The following is an 18,545-nucleotide window of genomic DNA, read 5'->3' as shown; positions in this document are numbered from 1 at the left end:
TGTCCTAGAATAGTAACCGGGTTCTAGAAGGATCTCAAATCATCGACCTTTCCTTAAGTCCACTTCAGTGCAACACCAAGCGGTTGACCAAAATTTCCTTAAAGTCCAATCTCAAAGAGTGTAGTATCGAGTATCAACCAACCCCAGTCGGAACCGAAGTCAGTTATCTCACTACTTTCTAATGGCTAGGATGAGTCAATTAGGGTGCTAAAGGTATGGTTAATGCTTTGATGACACCACGCGGACGCCAAATTTTTCCTCAAGTAAACATGAGGAACATCAGGACATCCAAAGTGTCACATTAACCGTAGCCATCATTTTAACCATTCCAGTATACGCCGGACGGTCGCGATGATCTCTTGATACTTACCTAAGGTACACTATATCCGGGTGTAGGATCTTTCACTCAAGCATAGAATACCCAAACAGTCCCTTAAAAGTAAATTAGGCAAAGGAACAACTTGAAAACATAAATGGCCTTATTATTATTTTATTTTTTTAAGGTAACCTCTCTTTTTTAAGGATCCCCAGCAGAGTCGCCAGTTCTGTCATACGGTGAACTGACTTTTGTGTTTTTGCTTTGGAAAGCAAATGTCGCGGATAGCAAGAGTCGCCACCGACTTTTCTTTTATCCAATAAGGAAAGGCGGAAAAGAACAGGAAAGACCTTGATTAGATTTTGGGTTCGGGAGGTACATTATACAAAGGGAAGGTGTTAGCACCCTTTGTATCCATGGTTATCCATGGGCTCTTAATTGCTTAACTCACTTATGTTTTCTTTGTTCCAGAAAGTGTTTGAGAGATGTGGTGTGTTTAGAAAATATTTTGAAAGGAGAGTTTAACTTTGTAATGATTCTTGTATGAATGTATACAAAGTGTTTATCTCGTTTGATTTTGAAAGATGTTTAGAAAAATATAACTCGGCAATGATTCTGGTGCGAATGTATACCAAGTGGTGATTTTCTAAAAGATGTTTTGAAAAGTGTGAGGTGATTTAAGCTGCGAGCAAGCATTTAAGAGTTATACTTCACCAAGGTCTTTATAGGTATTTCCTATCCTTAGGAGGGTAAAACTGTCCTTACTATTGAGAAGTAAGTAGTCTTATCCTTTGGATGTAAAGGGACATCGTAGGGTCGTCGATTGGTCATTGAAGGCAACATTTGTAAGGATACCTTAGCATTCGAAGGGACGATCATCATTTAACCGTAGGCTACCACGAAGGGTCATCGAGGGACAAAGTCATGTATCCGAAGGCAACATCCGAGGGACTATGATGATTTAACCGAAGGGTCTTTGCTAAGGGTATCCTCACATTCGCGGGACATGGCCGTAATATCGTAAGGTAACAAAGAGAGGGCCCAGATCATATGTTCGAAGGCAATGTAATCAGTCAAGTAATTAAAATGAATCTTCACAAGGGTATCCCACAAATAAAGTGGAATACCTAGCAAACTGTCTCTTCAGGAGTATGTGAAACCTCACAAAAATTCAACAAACGGGTTAGAATACCAAGCTAGGGTGCAACCACGAGTTGCACCAAACAAAAGAATCACAACAATAATAGTGTCAGGCAAACAGCGTGTAGATGCAATAGAAAACATGTCAATCAAGTACATAACAGATTAGAATGCGAATGAAAAAAAAACAAATACTGTCATGTTCGCTACTGCCTCGCCTAGCGAAGGCTTGGCGAACCCTCGCTACATGTTCGCTCAGCGAAGTGCTGGCGAACGGCTGCAGGTTTTGAGTTCTTCTTTGATAACAGTGCGATTTTAGGAACCCCAAACCCTATGGCATCCATTACAAAAATTACATGGTTAAACATTCAAGATATTGTGTTACACATTCATGCATATTTAAACTCATATGTAAAACCTAATGATACATTTAGAAATTCAATCATAATGCCTCATGTATTTGAAGATGTCGAATTAGGAGCATAAAATAGTGGGGGTGTGACAAACCTGTTTGCAATTGCAATTGCACCGTTGGACTTGCAGATCACTTTTATGGTTTGTACCAGATTGAGTGGGGCGGAGGTAACCTTTGTGAAGATGAGTTTCCTTCGGGGTATCCGGGGTTTACTCTGAATTCTCTTCGTTAGCCTCCAGGGTTTTTCCGGTTGCCTCTGTTAGGGTTTGCATGTTCCCTCTCTGTCCACCCTCTGTCTCTTTGTGTATCTCTTTCTGTGTATGAAGTTCTGGTATTTATAATAATTGTGTCTTGGTGGGCTCAGAATCAAGCCCAAAATTTTCTGGTATTCGCAAGCTTCGCTAGGCGAGTGGTGCAGCGAAGGGTTCCCTAGGCGAAGGATTTTGCTCGCCTAGCGAGCAAGCCAGTTTAAGTCATTTTCTGGATTTGGCCACCTGTGTGCTGGGTCTTTGTTCCTTTAAGATCAATGTCTTGAAAAATGAGTTGGAGTGCCTTGAAAAATGTCTTGCAAGATTAACGGGCAAATTTTGGGGTATGACAGCCACACGTGCCGTTCCACCATATGCCTTGGTCAATGCGTTGTACGCGTGGTAATCATAATGAACACTTGAGATTAAAACATTTGAATCAGATCAGATGGCTTGGACTTTGCCAATGCACCACCGGAGCCCTAGCTCCGGTCATCTTCTCCGGTGATCACCGCCGGTCTGGTTCAGGATTAACTTTATGAAAAATGAAAAATGAATACACTAATTTGAAGGAAAAATGCTCAGGAGCACAAATCTGGCCTCAATTTTCTCCAATTCCAAATATATAAAAAGATACCGGGATTTGAATTTTGAGGATCATGAACTGAGTTGCTTCGATTTGATTTCAAAGAAACTCAATCTTCTTGCCTACATTGGTAGGACTTCAGCCAACCAAAAATCACAAATAATGGTGAAGAATTGAGAAAGAATCGAAAAGATGAAGTTTCTGAAAAATCACCTTCGAGTTGATTCAATTTCACTTGATCTTGATCTGGATTTGCTTGCTTTCTCTTCCTCTTGCTTGTAGAAACCGATTGAGATGAATAGGGAAGTGAGTTTTTGGAGTTTGAACTTCCAAACATAAGATGAAGTTCAAGCTCGATTTCAAAAGAAATCTTCAGAAGTTCTATGCAATTGAGGGTATGATTTGGTCTGGCAAAGCTTAGGCAAGGTGTTGATGAAGTTCTGATCACATTTCTTCTCTATTTATAACCAATGCACATGCTTTCCAAACACTTTCATTTTAATTTCCAAAATTAGCAACTTCCTACATGAGCTTCCATGGGTGTGTACAAAGCCCAAAGAATGATTGGCAAAGGTCCAAAAGTGTGAACATGTCATGCTAAAAGTGTTGCATTAAGCCATGCATTGTTGAATTGAATTGGATCATGAATTTCTTCCAAATGGTACCTCACATTGCACTCATGCGCAAGTCCTTCATTCTTTGGCCAAATGAGATGATCTTGGACTTTTTGAAAAGGTCAGATAAAGGGGAACAATTTCATGTTGAACACTTTTTCATTTGAAGCCTGGATCATGATGAATTTTGAGGTGGAAGTTTGGGAAATCAAACATATTTGAAAATTTTCTAAGTCCCAAGTCAAATGTTCACTTCTTTCACCCTGAATAACTTTTTCTATGGACTTCAAATGAAAAAAGTTCCTTCATAAAAGTTGTAGCTCTTTCAAACCTCGGATAAAAAGGTGGATAACGGGGAATCTGAAGTGCTAGCCTTGTTGGACGCACAACCCCCATGGAAAGGATCTCGACCATGCCGGTGGGAGGATTTACACCTACCTCCCTCCAGTGAGGAGAATGAAGAACCAAAGAAGGAAATAGAGTTGAAACAACTTCCTGACAATCTTAAATATGTCTTTCTCGAACCTGGAGTAAAATGTCCTGCTATCATAAACTCGAGCCTTCAGAATATCCAAGAAGAAAAGCTCATCCAAGTCTTGAAAAAGTACAAAAATTCTATTGGATGGGCAATTGAAGATTTGAAGGGTATTAGCCCTACTGTTTGCATGCATAAAATTCTCATGGAAGACGACCACAAACCGGTAGTCCAACCGTGGAGAAGACTCAACCCTGTAATGAAGGAAGTAGTTCGGAAAGAGGTGGTGAAATTGTTAGACACGGGTCTTATATATCCTATTTCTGACAGCTCGTGGGTGAGCCCGATTCATGTTGTCCCTAAGAAAGGGGGGACCACCGTAATAAAGAATGAAAAAAATGAGTTAATTCCTCCTCGGACCATAACCGGGTGGCATGTTTGCATTGACTACAGAAGGTTGAACACAACAACTAGGAAGGACCATTTCCCTTTACCATTTATTGACAAGATGTTAGAGAGGTTAGCCAGACATGATTACTACTGTTTTCTAGATGGATACTCCAGGTATAATCAGATTGCTGTAGCTCTGGAAGACCAAGAAAAGACAGCATTCACATGCCCGTATGGTGTTTTTTCTTATAGAAGAATGCCATTCGGGTTGTGTAATGCTCCAGCCACCTTCCAACGATGCATGAATTCCATTTTCGCCGACATGCTCGAAAAGCATATGGAAGTCTTCATGGATGACTTCTCGGTCTTTGGATCCTCATTTGATAACTGATTAACTAATCCCTCTCTTGTTTTAGACAGGTGACAGAAAATGAATTTAATTCTGAACTAGGAGAAATGTCACTTCATGGTGCGTGAGGGGATATTGTTGGGTCACAAAATTTCCTACAAGGGAATTGAAGTTGACCAAGCAAAAGTGGAAGTGATATCTAAACTACCACCCCCTGTTAATGAGAAGGGTATCAGGAGTTTCTTAGGACACGCAGGCTTTTACCGCAGTTTCATAAGACATTTTTCAAAAATTGCAAAACCGCTGACCACTCTATTGGTTAAAGATAAGGTGTTTCTGTTCAACAAAGAATGCACCATGGTCTTTGAGACATTGAAGAGAAAACTGATCTCAACACCCATTGTTATTGCCCCCGATTGGTCTCTTCCATTTGAAATCATGTGTGATGCTAGTGATATTGTTGTGGGGGAAGTCTTAGAACAGCAAAGAGAAAGGTTATTACATGTCATTTACTATGCTAGTCATGTGTTGAACCATGCACAGATGAACTACGCAACCACTGAAAAAGAGTTGTTGGTTGTGGTTTACGCATTTGACAAGTTCGGGCAATATTTGTTAGGATCGAAGGTTGTAGTGTGTACGGACCATGCCTCTTTGAAATATCTGTTTTCTAAACAAGACTCTAAGCCGAGACTTCTCAGGTGGATCTTACTCCTCCAAGAATTTGATGTAGAGATCCGAGACGAAAGAGGGTGTGAAAACATAATGGCAGATCATTTATCCCGCATGTCACCAATTTAAGAAACAGAAGAAAAGATACCGATAAAGGATGAGTTCGCTGATGAACACATCCTCGTTGTTATCGGTATCCCGTGGTTCGCAAACTACGCGAATTATTTGGTGGGGGGGTGTAATCCCCAACGATTTTGATTCTAACAAAAAGAAAAAGTTTGTTCATGATTGCAGGTTTTACTTGTGGGATTACCCATTCCTATACAAAAGAGGGGTGGATGGGATGGTCAGAAGATGTGTCCCGGAGGAGGAGCAAAGGGATGTACTTAGAGCTTGTCAAGATTCAGATTATGGAGGACACTTCAATGGTGACCGAACAGAGGCCAAAGTTCTTCAATCAGGCATATATTGGCCCACATTGTTCAGAGATGCCCATGACACCGTCAAAGAATGCGATAGATGTCAAAGAACGGGAAATATTTCTAAGAGAAATCAAATGTCGCAAAATGCTATGATGGAGGTTGAATTGTTTGATGTCTGGGGAATAGACTTCATGGGGCCATTTCCACCATCTTTTGGAAAAATTACATCTTGGTAGCAGTTGACTATGTATCAAAGTGGGTGGAAGCTGTAGCATTGCCCACCAATGACTCTAAAGTGGTTGTGACATTTCTGAAGAACAATATCTTTTCCAGATTCGGGGTGCCAAGAGCATTTATTATAGATGAAGGCACTCACTTTTTGAACAAACTGATGGAGAATCTTCTAAAGAAGTATAATGTTAAACACAAGATCGCCACTCCGTATCACCCTCAAATGAGTGGCCAGGTCGAAATGTTCCAACAGGTAGATAAAGAAAATATTGGAAAAGACTGTTTGCGCATCTAGGAAAGACTAGGCACTAAAATTAGAAGATGCACTATGGGCGTACATAACGGATTTCAAAACTCCCATAGGTATGTCTCCGTATCAGTTGGTTTATGGTAAGGCTTGTCACTTGCCACTAGAGTTGGAGCACAAAGCATTTTGGGCATCCAAATTCTTGAATTATGATCTGGCTAAAGTGGGTGAGTCCCGAATCCTTCAACTCCATGAGTTAGAGGAGTTTCGGAATCAAGCATATGAGAACGCCAAGCTCTACAAAGAAAAGACAGAGAAATGGCACGATCAAAAGCTGTAGAGAGAGGAGTTTGTCGAGGGACAACTGGTGCTCTTGTTCAACTCCAGATTAAAAAAATTTCTAGGAAAGTTGAAATCCAGGTGGTCGGGTCCATTTGTGGTTCACAAAGTGTTTCCCCATAGAGCTATCGAACTGAAAAATCCAAATAATGGGGATACATTCAAGGTGAACGAACAAATGTTGAAACATTATTATAAGGGACAGGAAAGTGGTCTGATTGATAATGTTCGTCTCCAAGGATGAGGAAGACGACCATCGAGCCATGCGACGTTTGTAAGACCATAATTTTGACCCTAAGATCCCTCATGGCATCATATCACTGCATTTGCACTTGCCTCAAGGATCATAGCATCTTGGCTCCTTAACCTTTGGGTGGGACTTGTGAGTTGGTTTGAGACCACCAAGCATGCTTGAATTGTATATTATTGCTTTTCTTATTTTGTTTACTAACCAAAATTACAAAAATATGTCACTAACTTCTTTTGTTTTGTAGCTTGAGCAATCATAAGATCTGAGGCTCCTAGGAGACCCTATGCTCATTGATATGGCCAGGTGAAAGTGAAAGCAAGTATGACAATGGTTCCCAAAGATCTCATTTATCATATATGCCTCCCTAGTATCTCAATTTTTCAATTTGATCAAAGAAAACCAGAGGGCTTGAGGATTGTTTCCCAAGGAAACCCTAATTCATTTGTGCATCAATTGTGCCTTGCTCATGAAGCAACCTCAACCCATGATCAAATACAATCAAGGTAAGTTCTTTCATTCATCATTTCATGCATATTTGAGCTTATTTGAGTGTCTTCAATCATCAATTCATCAAGGTTTGAGGTTTGGACTTGAGAAGTTGATTAGTCAATTCATCTGACTATTTTGAAATACATTGAGACCTAACTTTTAATGTGTTTGTAAAATGAAGATTACCCCAAGAAAAAAATGTTCTTAAGAACCATATGAACAACTTTAATGTTCATCAAAAATTGATTTTAATCTTGGAAGGTCATCATTCATTTCAAAACATTATAGGTCATTTTGACTGAAACCCTAATTTTAGGTCAACTTCCCAAGGATCTAACTCACTCATTTTTTATGATTTTGAGGTGGTATCAAATGAATTGGAAATTTTAAGATGTCTAATTCATTTGTTATGTTGAACAAATTTTCATAATCCTAAAAGAAACACATGTGATAATGTAAAACATTATAGGTCACTTTGGACCAAAGCCATTGAATCTTGAAAAAGTCCAACTTCAAGTGCCCATAACTTTCTCATTAAAAATCCAAATGATTCAAAATCTGAGTCCAAATTGATTTTCTTGAAAAGATCTACAACTTTTATGTTGAAGGTTTTGTAATTTGGAGCTTTCATCATTGAAACAGAAGGGCTTGAAGTTGGTCCATTTTGGAAATTTTCACATGCACATGTTTTGCACCTTGAACTTTATGACCAATTTTCACTAATTTCCCAATTCCAAATGAAGTTTTGTTCAACATAACAATTGATTCTCGTGTCAAGACCTTTCCAACCATTACCCACAAGGCCATGTTTCATTTTGGTAAGGGCTAGTTTCGAAGATGAGAAGATTTTGGTGCAATTATGGAAACCATTTGAAAACTTCTTGCACACTCCAAATCAATTGCATGTACACGTCCAATTCACTTTGTTTACACCTGAATACTCATTTGGCATTGAATTTGGGCCCTCCATGCGCCTGTATAGGCCCATGCATGGAGGCCCTCTTCACTCATGCACATGATTTTCCCATGCTTCCACCTTGCCTTGCTATAAATACATGAGCTCAGCTTCACTATTTTCCAACCTGAAGGCACCTGATATGCTGCAAAATTGAATCCAAAACCTCACCTAAAGAAATTTCTCTCTTTCATTTCAAAACCTCAGATCCAATTGTCAACTTCATTGGTTGATCACTGGACTTAAAATTCCTTGGCCTTGCTTCATCTTCATCCCAAAAGTAAATTGCAATCAAGAGTTGAGAGGAATTGTGCTCCACAGATCTACATTTCCAAGTTTGATAACCAAACTTTTTTTCTTCGAAACTCATTGATTCTTGCTTGTTTCTTGTGTTTATTGGTTTAGTTGAAGTCCTCTCATCAGAGGCATTTGAATTGTACTTTTAATTTTGAAAAATCATCAAGTTCAGTTTGAACTCCATTATTTTCCTCTTTTGATTTCTCTTCCTATGGGGATCTAGAAGGAAAACCAATGGTACAGGGGTGATGTACATCACCCCAGCTTTCCAATGATATGAGGTTCACTTCATTTGGTTAAGTTTTCATGTCGACAACTTTGGCCGGAAAATACAAGCTCACCGGAGAAGACGGTGGTGTACACCACCGTCTCTTTGCCAGATCAATTGTGGACCCTAGGATCTGATCTCCAATTTATATCATAGCCATCAGATCTTATGACTTTATTTAATGCTGGATGTTTCTCATTGACTTAGACTCATGGTGAGCGCGCGCATGTGGACCATTAGATGTGCTAGGTCAATTAATGAGATTCCATCCAACACACGTGGTTTATTCTATTTTCCGAATTAATCCATTTTATTTTCTTAATTCCATTTTATTTCAAAAAATTATAACTCTTTCATTTTAATTCCAAAAAATATGGGACCAATTGCATTATTTCTCTTTTAATTTCTAGTTTCTAAAATTGATTTTTAATATTTTTTATTCGATCATTTGATATGTTTTGTGAATTTTCTCTTTTTTGGTTATTTTTAATTCATTTTAAATAGTTTCCAATATTCAAAAAGTGCAAAAATATTTTCTTAACCTCTTTGAATGATGATGGATCTATGAAAAATATTCTCATCAATTTATTAATTGATTTATGATTTATTTGATATTTTAGTTCAGTTAGGTTATTTTTTATGCATTTTTAATTGATTAAAAATAGTTTCTGGTTTCTAAAAATGCTGAAATTTTTTGTCAAACTTTGTTTGACCTTGTTGAACTTAGGATGATCCCTTTGGACTTTTCAAAGTTAATTTGAAATGGATTTGAATTTTAACCTTTAATTGTTTATTTTAATTCAAGTATTATTTTAATTTTGAAAAATACCAAAAATATTTTATTTGTTTCTTAACTTCTAAGTTTCATTTTGCTTCTGTTTACTATTGTTTGACCTTGATTCCATCTATCTTTGGTCAATGTACTTTACTTACTTCATTTGAATTCCATTAATGTACATTCTTATTCATCTTCTTCTTCATCTTTTTCTTTTTGATCAATGAGTTAAAGATTGGTGGTTAGCCTTGATGTATGGGAGGTTTAACCTTCCTTGATTCAAATCTAATTCATCTTGATCATAGATCAAGTGAATGGCTTTGAATTAAGGATAGGTTTCTTCTTGATCAAGCAAAAAACCTAAATCAATACAAGATCATTCTCATTTTCTTTTGGCATGGCAAGTTGTAGGAGCTTGGCTTACTAGTCAAGGTCTCTAACTTGTGTTTGTTGCCTATATTTTTATTGACCGGCCTCAGATAGGTGTGACTACTACATTAGTCCACTTACGATTGCTTAACATGGCGCTAAATTTCCTTATGGCACACTAACACTAACTATTGACCATTAACTTTTACTTCAAGTTATTTAATTCTTGAAATTTACTTTATACAATTTAATATCTTGTACATATTTCATTTGGTTTTGCCCTTTGCTCACTTGAGCTCATGTTTATGTTAATGCAATTTGCCTTTTGCTCACTTGAGCACATAATTGTGTATATACTATTGTGCTTGTTTTGCTTTGATTGTTGTGCACCAAATGCAAATGGACAAAAGGACTTAGACTTTAGGACATTCCCTATGCAAAATGGAGTCAAAGAGCAACTAGGCCTCATGCCTTTAGAGTGCTATAAATGTCAAAGAGCAACTAGGCCTCATGCCTTTAGAATGCTTAATGTTGAAGATGAACTTGAAAGGATCCTAATTTTTAAACTCCCTCTTGTCCATTCTTTGTTTGTATTATAGAACCTTTTGATGTGTGTGTTCTTATGCTAGGGATTCCAACATTGAGCCAAATTGAAGAACCATTGTCATGAGCATCGAAAGTGAGAGATACAAAAGCCATTGGAAGATTCCTAGGATCTTGTTTGATTGTGTGCTTGATTGCTTGAGTATTTGCTTATTTGCTTACTTATTCCAAAGGATGGGAGCTACTTGGATCATCACTATGATTTCAAGAAGGGAACTCCATTTGTGGTTTTATTTCTCTTCCTTCATCTTAGTATGTTTAGGACTTAACCATTCTTCTTCTTCCCTCCACTCTAACCCAAGCCAAAACTTTTGTGCAAATATTAACATTTGTTTTCAAAATTAGAAACCTAAGCACTATGCTTTTGATTTTCAAACTTCTTTTCATAACACTTATTTTGAATTGAATCCTTAAGTCAACTTTGACCATATTTTGTAAATACTTTTCATTGGTAAATACAACTCACTCAATTGTTTTTGGGGTTTCAATGGCCACTTTTGCCAAAGCTTTTCATAAACATTAGCTATTAGGTTTGAGTTATCCTTGAGGTTGATATAATACTCACCTATATCCTTAGTGATGGACCATAAGACTTCCATGCTTATTATAGGGTTAACCCCTCACTAGCATGTTGAAGCTCTCCTCACATGGTGGATTTGTGGTTTTAGGTTGAGTTTTCTCCCTTGGATAACAAAAGACCTTAAGGCTTTTGGACCAATCAATTCACCAACTTATTTTGAGATTTTTACCCCGAACTACGAGGTTTTGATCCTAATCTTTTTTAAGATGGTACGTAGGCAGTGGGTTTATCCATTCAAACATAAAAATTGTAAATAATTTGTACATTCTTCTCTCATCTCCCCAATCATGTTTGCACAAATAAATTTTTCACAAATACCAACCTACCTTACAACAAATTGTGAAAAGGGCTCCCTAGGAGTACCTAGGATGTTTTGGGTGCTTAAAACCTTCCCATTGCATAACCAACCCCCTTACCCCGATCTCTGGCATTTTTATTAGTTTTTGATTTGATAAAACTTCTCGGTTTTTGTTCGCTTTCTAACCTTTCCTTTGGATAAATAGAAGTGCGGTGGCGACTCGAATTGTATGATTTACTTTTGATTTAGTCAATAAATTTAAAGGTAACGAATACCCCTCTATAACGTTACATGCAATGCTTCATGGGAGGCAACCCACGCGGTTTTATTCTAACTATTTCCATGTTTGTTGTGTTTACAGGTTTATTCGTAGGTTCACAGGTACATCGCATAGTGCAGAAGAGAAGGGTTGAGTTGAAATCAATAAAGATTGATGGATACCAGAGAATATGGTAACAACAAAAAACCAAAAAAATTAGAAATTTTTGAAGAAAAACAGGCCCCTGACACGGGTGCCCGTGTCACCTGACACGGACCGTGTCATGCAAGCAGTTGGAAAACAACATTTTACAATAGGCTGACACGGTCGTCCGTGTCAGCTGACACGTACCGTGTCAGCTCTACTGAAGGAATCACAAAAAAAAGTGGCCTGACAAGGCCATCCGTGTCAGCTGACACGGCCCGTGTAAGGCCCAACAACTATATTTTTCAAATTTTGGATTTTTGTGTTTGTGTGGATCCCACCCGGATTTTCCACCACTTAAACTCATTTTACCCTTAACCTACCAATAAAATCTGATTCTTTCACCCCCCCTCTCTCATTTTTACCTAATCCTTCTCCTTCCCACATTGTTTTCCAACTTCCTCCATATCCAAACCACCTAAAAGCCAACTTTAATACCTTACTCCGTCCAAATTGATGGCACCCTTCATAAAAGTTGCTCTACTCTCCATCCTCTACAAGGCTACGGTAATCGTTTTTCCTTTTTCCATACTTTTTTTTGGATGATAAATTTTGTTGCAGGAATCAATAATGCCACCGAAGAGAATTTCCCAAGGGAAGCAAACAGAGGCGAAATCGTCTCGTCCGCGGAAGCGAACCATCCGTCATCCGAAATCACATGATATCATCTTTGACAACCCGGAGCATGAACAAAGGTATGCATCTCACTTCAAACGGAAAATAACTCCGACAAGGTACCTTTGCTCCGATACTTTATTTCAATTGGGTTTGTCGGAAGAATTGGATAGGATGTTCCATGTCCTCGGAATGCTTGAATTTGTGCATTGTGAAGCGCAAACCTATGACCGCATCACTTTATAATTCTTGAGCACAAATGAGTTCAAGTTGAAAAAAGGTTGGACGGGTACAATGATGTAATTTGGAGGAACGATGTCTTTCAAGTTATACAATATCGACCACGAGTTGACAGTGGAGCGGCCAGGTGAAATTCTCCGCCTACCCCTTTATGTCCCTGGAGCCGTACCAGATAGTTTTGATGCTAAGAGTTTATGTTTGGCCATCACGGGATGATCCGATTATATGGCCAAAGGGGCGAAGGCATCTGGCATTCAGAACCCCTACTTCAGGTATGCCCAAAAGGTGCTAACTTTCACACTTTTTGGTAGGGGTGATAGCACAGGTGTATCCACCCAAAGGGAACTCTTCTTTTTGTTTGCCATGGTAAACCGGGTAGCTGTGAGCGTTGCAGCATTTGCAGCGGATTACTTGGGTCGAGTGGGGAGAGCAGCCAAAGGGGGAATTTGCATAGGAGGCATCATCATACAGATTTCCCACCATTTTGGATATCACCCTGCTGCATTTAATGAGATGTCAGTGGCAAGTAAGCACAAATTAGACATGAACGCATTGGTCCAACAAGGTATGATTTCACAAATTTCTGATTATTATGCCTTAATGAGTTCTGGTCAGTTTATTATGGCTCTTCCTGACCCTGCACGAATTAGCATTTCCAACACAGCCAATTGGCTATATGAGAGTGTCGTCCAAGATGATATGGACGAGCACAATGTTGACACATTTGCCATAGGTGACCCACCAGAGGAAGAAGTACAGGAAGAGATGCAAGAACAAGAGCAGTTTGTTACTCCACCAGAGGACACCATGCACTCAGGTGTCGGGTCGTCATATGTGACGCCAGACCAATGGTCGTGGATGCAAACAAAAATTGGCGATCTCTGAGCGGAGAAAACACGCCAAGGCCTAGAGCAATCCCGTCAAGGGACTCATATGGAGGAGATGCATGCGATGATGCAACGTCTGATATTGCAATTTCCACCACCAAAGTGAACCTATGTGAGTCCGTCTCTATCTTGGATTAAACATTGCGGACAATGTTTAGTTCAAGTGTGGGGGTGTTTTTATTATTTGTTGTTTTTGTTCTTAGTATTTTTCAGTATTTTATTATGTTTTTTTTAAAAATAATTAGTTGTGTGGTATTCTGTGTGTTACAGATAGAGGACATTCATGCCGAATGAATGATGAAGCTTGTAGCGATTGGATGAAAGACACACCCCTCTACTTGCTCTTCTGGAAACCCCCGAAAGTTGATGCTACTGACCTGAACAATCGGACACGACTCTCTGTCACTGGACTTCTTACGGGCGCCAATTCAATTAGAGTGTGTGTCTACATGTCTGACACATGGATGTCCTCTCTCTTGCATGCTGAACATGTAACTTCTTAGTAGCTTGCATGGTTGACACATCATTTCGAACTAGCTTGCATGTGCGACACATCACTTCGAACTAGCTAGCATGTGAGACACATCATTTCCCTATTTAAGTGGCTTACTATCAACATCCAAGACACATCACTCACATTCATCTGCAGCAAGAAAATAGTTTTCATCTGCACAATGTCATCTTCACCAAAATACAGTGGCAATGTTCACTGCAACGGTGAAACATACGAGTCTGGGTTATATGGTTTTTGTTTTTGAAACACTGATACCATTAGACTTACGATCAAGAGAAATGCAATATTCTTGCATTTGAAAAAAAGAATACAATCCTGTATAGGATCGGGTATTGTGTCAAAGATCACATATCAAAATCCAATATTTTTTGAGAATAGTCAATGCAAGTTTTTCCCGCTTAAGGTACGAGACGATGAAGATGTTGAATACATGTTTGTTAGTCATGAACACTCAGGCTGCAACTACATTGAGTTGTACATTACTCTTCAACCATGTATACCGTCTCAGCAGTCTCAAATGACCAGTCAAGATGTATTTGGTGAATTTGATCCACAATGGTCAGATGACGTCAACCCAGAAGCAGAAGCAGAAGTCGACGTCGTTGATGAAGAAGAAGAGGAGACCGAGATACAGTTTGATCAGATGTGGAACAACGACATTGAATATGATGATCAACCACCACCAATACCTCTTAGTCATGTCTACAGTCCGCCTCAACATATGACAAATTTGGATCTGCACGACGATGATACATCCAACAGTGTTTTCTATAACTTGTATCCATGATCAGAAGGCGAATTAAAGGTGGGAGACATGTTCCGTACCAAAGAAGAATGTGTGCGAGCTATCAAAAAATTCCACATGAAAAACTCTGTTGATTTTACAGTGAAACACACTGATTCAAGAAGGTATGTTATCAAATGTCGTAACATACTTTGTAAGTTTCAGTTGGATGCGTCTTACAAAAAGAAAAACGACTCTTGGGAGATCGCTTCAATAGACCCACCTCACAGTTGCATTGCAACTAACGTTGAACAAGATCACCGTAAACTAAGCGTTGCATTGATATGTCAAGACATTCTGTCGTTGGTTAATAAAGACCCATTAGTGAAGGTGATTATAATTATATCCCATATCAGAACAACATATAATTATACTCCATCTTACAAGAAAGCCTGGATTGCAAGGACAAAGGCTATTGAACAGGTATTCAGCAACTGGGAGGATTCATACAAAGAATTGCCACGGTTTTTATGGGCCCTAAAAACATATGTCCCAGGAACTGTGACAATTATGGATACATTTCAAGCAATGATGCCAGACGGAACCTGTGTTATAGGTAATAGAATCTTTCACCGTCTCTTTTGGGCGTTTGACCCATGCATAAAAGGTTTCGCATTCTGCAAACCTATTATTCAAATTGATGGCACTTGGTTATACGAAAAATACAAGGGTACTTTGCTTATGGCGGTTTCACAAGACGACAACAACAATGTCTTTCCCATTGCCTTTGCTCTGGTTGAAGGTGAAACGGCTGGTGGATGGGGTTTCTTTCTTCGACATCTCAGGACGCATGTGGCTCCACAAGCCAATCTCTATTTGATTTCTGATAGACATGCTGCCATTGAGAGTGCCTACAACAACCATGACAACGGATGGCATGATCCTCCTTCTACCCATGTCTATTGCATTATATATATTGCACAAAACTTCATGCGTGCAATAAAAGATAAGAATCTTCGCAAGAAGGTGGTGAATGTTGGGTATGCTCTAACTTAGCCGTCATTTCAATATTATCGTGATGAAATTAGACTATCTAATGAAAACGCATGGAGATGGCTAAATAACATACCAGTAGAACAGTGGACAAGGGCATTTGACAGAGGTTATAGATGGGGCCACATGACAACAAACCTCGTGGAATGCATGAACGGGGTATTCAAAGGAATTAGAAATCTGCCAATAACCGCCTTGGTAAGATCGACCTATTATAGGTTGGCTTCTACGTTCGCAACCAGAGGTGAAAGATGGAGTGCGGTGTTAATGTTCGGGCAAGTATTCAGTGAGTGTTGCATGAAAGTCATGATAGAGGAGAGCATCAAAGCTAGCACACACGCTGTAACAGTCTTTGACCGTCATAGGCAAAATTTCAGCGTCCAGGAAATAATGGACCACAACGAGGGGAGACCAAATTTAGCCTATGTTGTTAGACTAAATAGAAGTTGGTGCGATTGTGGAAAATTTCAGGTCTTCCGCATTCCTTGCTCCCATGTCATTGTAGCATGCGCTTATACTCGTCAAGACGCTTACAACCATGTATCTGATGTGTACAAGGTCGTCACCATCATGAATGTATATAATCAAAGCTTCTCGGTACTACCAATGGAGGAATACTGGCCTCCATATGAAGGTGATATAGTTTGGAACAACAACGAGATGCGTAGAAAGAAAAAAGGAAGGCCAAATAACACACGTATCAGGACAGAAATGGATTCCACAGATAAAATGATAAGATTATGTAGTATCTGTCGTAATACCAGGACACAACAAGAACAACTGTCCCAATCGAGGAGCATCATCTGGGTCTTAAGCTTTTTGTAACATTGTATTTCTGTAACCTTCAATCATTATATTTCATTAAGTTTTTGTTACAACGAGGTTCACAACAAACATCAGTACAAAATAAGCTATCTGAAAACAGAAATATTTCTAACTGATTATAACAATCAAGTTGATGCCATCTCGACCGAACATCATTTCCCTAGAATCCTTATCAGTCTTCATTTGCACCCAACCAAAGATACTGTCGAGTCTCTCAATACTTCTAATTTTTTCCCTTCTGGTATTTTCCAATCTAACCAACGAACCAGCTCCCTCTTCAGTTGATCGAACATAGTGATGTTCTAGAACAGCATCAGCATCTGAGGTTTGTCTCTCGCATAAATCACCTTTCTGTATCTGCGATAAATACCAAACATGATTGTCAAATGATTAAATGAGATGTGAAACAATGACTCACACAACACATCTATTTATAACAAAAAAATTGCATTTTACACTGAGGCGTCAATCCAATTGGCGCCTCCTCTCAAGTTATACACAGGGGCGCCAATTGGATTGGCTAGGGCATGTGCCCTAGCCAATCCAATTGACGCCTCCATTCAATTTTTAAGAGGAGTCGTCAATTGAATTGGCGCATCCTCCTAAAACTGGGGTATTTTGGGAATTTTTTTGAAACCAGGGGTATTTTGGGAATTTCCTTGAAAAAATGGGTTATTTTTGTAAAAAAATCGCATTCCGCATTGAGAAATGTATATACATGCATCAATATCAATATATCATAGAGGTATAATATATTCCCATATGGCGGTAGTTTCATTCACTTGAAAAATAATAGGTAACGAAAAAGAGTATGGTTTGGGTTGGTTGTCCTACAAAAGCGGTTGTTTTAACAAGATATAATATTTATATATTAGAAAAATACATCATTTTTTCAAATATTTTTATATATGAGAATAACATTATTATTAAGGGTTTATTGGTGATGCACTGACAGTGTAAAATAGTTTTACGCTGTCATCCAATAATAATATATCATTTCGTCATGTTATACCAGTATTTTAAATTTTTCAGTCTGATTTGACGAGATGCATGGTCGTCATTAGTTGACCGTGTAAAATAAATTTACACTGGCAGTGCATCACCCTTTTTCTCTATTATTGATTCAAATATTTTTTAAATAATGTCGAACAAAAATAATATTTATATGCGAAAAAAATATATTGTTGATTCAAATGATTTTATATATGAATACAACTTTACTATTGGTTCAAATATTTTTTTAAATAATGTCAAAACAAAAATAATATTTATATACGAGAAAAATTACATTATTGATTCAAATATTTGTATATACGAAAAAAGATACTGTTGTTATATACGAGGACAACTTTACTACTAATTCAAACAATGAATAATATAAATTTATGAAACATTTTTTTTAAATATGTGAAAAGATTAAGGGAGCTTTAAAATGATTGACTATATATTTTTAAATTGTAATTTCTCTTATAAATTAATTGTCTTATTTATAAAAAAGAAGTAAAATGACTCATTTATTTAATACAAGTTTCAATAGTTTTTATTTTTAATCATATTATGTATTATTATTTCAACATAAATTTATTATTATTCTTAAGTTTTTTATTTTTTCAACTTTTTATTTGTATGATAATCTGCAAACAATTTTGTTGTCTAAATCATGTATTTTTTACCATGTTTTCCATATGTCTAATCTCATAATTTGATGCAAATATTATTCATGATCACATCAATAGGTTGCAGATTAGCTGACTTTCTATTTTATAATAAGAATAATTTTCTTTTATCTCTTTCAAGTATATAATAGGTTGATTACTTTTTGCATATGTCACCTTCAATTTTCTAGGATGGCCATAGCTGACTTTATAACTTTTCAATGTTTTTGACTTTCTATAC

The sequence above is a fragment of the Lathyrus oleraceus genome, chromosome 3, assembly GCF_024323335.1.
Source record: "Lathyrus oleraceus cultivar Zhongwan6 chromosome 3, CAAS_Psat_ZW6_1.0, whole genome shotgun sequence".
Classification (NCBI taxonomy): domain Eukaryota; kingdom Viridiplantae; phylum Streptophyta; class Magnoliopsida; order Fabales; family Fabaceae; genus Lathyrus; species Lathyrus oleraceus.
The sequence above is the reverse complement of the archived record's forward strand: the minus strand, read 5'-3'. Positions refer to the sequence as shown.